Below are 1,802 nucleotides of genomic sequence, written 5' to 3' on the forward strand. Positions count from 1 at the left end.
GAGTAATCCATAGACACGAGCAGAGCTGGGGGTAGATATGTGATACTCATTCGCATCCCTTTTTCCATAAATGCCCTGATCCGCACGCGAGTGCAGAGTATGGACTAATCGTGGCTCATACTGCTCACCCACACTGTTCTGCAGGCAATTGTCTTGGCCTAGGGGTGGACCACACCTGGAAGTCTGCCCCCCCCCGTCATTTCTACCCACCAGGGGTTGTCCACGGGTAGTGATAAGTGATGTCGCAGTACATAGGCCCAACCCCTTCGCCTCTAAGAGGAGCAGGCCCACAACACGGTCCACACCCCTCATCTGTGGGGTCAGAACGTGAGGGTAGAATTGAACTGAAACCACATTTTGCATTCGTTTCTTTTAGACCTCCCCTCTTTTGTTTCCCTCCGTTTCTTACTCATTTCTCCTGAGAGCTGTTCCTTACACATCCTGTTTTAGTCTCCGGATTTTTGAATGCAATGTTAGAATGACAGTTTGGGACAGTTCCCCTTAAACGGGCCTCCTTTAGGGAGACAGTTCCTAACATGGTGTGCTGTGTTACTCACGGGAGTGTGTCCTGTCCCTCAGGATAGAGAGCGATATTTTAAAAATTGGAGACTAAAGTCTAAAAGCAAGTGTGCAAAAAAACGGTAAGAAGAAACAGCATACTGTGAAAAGATCAAGTGCTTCAGGGGAGAATAGGTTCCAAGAGTTGACTGCCACCATTGTTACCATTCCCATTGTATGGGAATGTTTTGAAGGCACTGATACTGAGATTCGGAACACTGGTGTTAGGGTGATGTCAGGAGCAGGCTCAAAAAACAGGGGTTTGAGAGCAAGTAGTTTGTTTGGGAGGTGATCTCAAGAAGTGCTGTAGGGAAACTGAGGAACGATGCAGGGAAGGGATGGGAGCCAAACCAGAACGTTTTCAAGAGCACATGACTCCTGTAGGAGGCTGGGGTTCCGTCCTGGCTGAGGACCTCTGGTCTCACACGCCCCACTGAAGGGGAAAGAGGCTAGAGTGCTTATCCACCAGGTGCTGCCCATTGGTTGAGGACTTCTCCTAGAGACTTACTTTCCCTACTTCTGGACTGCCGAGAGCCTCCTCCGTCACCTAGACAAAGCCCTCCGCAGAGAGCTCCAGGTGCTTGCTGTAGACCACCAGTGTCAATGTCAGCACGGGGAGTGCTGGGGGAATAGCGGTGCAAATCTGAAAGTCATCTACTGTGGACTCCTCTTTCTGCAGGGAACACCAGAACCACAATCCGACAGCTACGCATAACAGTTCATGAGGGAAAACTAATGAGACACAGTGCCCTTCGATGTGTATGCCTGGAGACTTTAAGATTTATTTACGATCTAGGAACATCTCCATATGAGGAAACCTGGCAGGAAACAAAAATGTGATTGGGATGACATGCTGGTTGACAGTTCTCAGAGAACGTTCAAGCTCTGTATTCATTTGGGAGGGAGCTAGTAAGCAGGAGGTGGGGAGGAGGGTGTTGGTGGTGAGGGGCTGTGTTTGGAGGCCAACTCAGTGGAAAAGTCCGCCGGAACTGAGGTTGGACCTCAGTTGGCCTCTCATGATTCAGCTCGCGGTTGGACTACCTCAAGAAGATTGGTGATGAAAGAGAGCGGGGTGCCGGCCAGGATAGTCAGCAGCAGAAGCCACCAGAGCAGGTTGGGCAGCAGCAGGTGGTCTAGCAACAGCTGGGGCGGCAGCAGCTGGACACACAGCAGCTGGGGCGGCAGCAGGTGGTCCTGCAGCAGGTGGTCTGGCAGCAGGTGGGGCGGCAGCAGCTAGAGATGCA

This window comes from Ailuropoda melanoleuca, chromosome 13 (assembly GCF_002007445.2).
Source record: "Ailuropoda melanoleuca isolate Jingjing chromosome 13, ASM200744v2, whole genome shotgun sequence".
NCBI classification, from domain to species: Eukaryota; Metazoa; Chordata; class Mammalia; order Carnivora; family Ursidae; genus Ailuropoda; species Ailuropoda melanoleuca.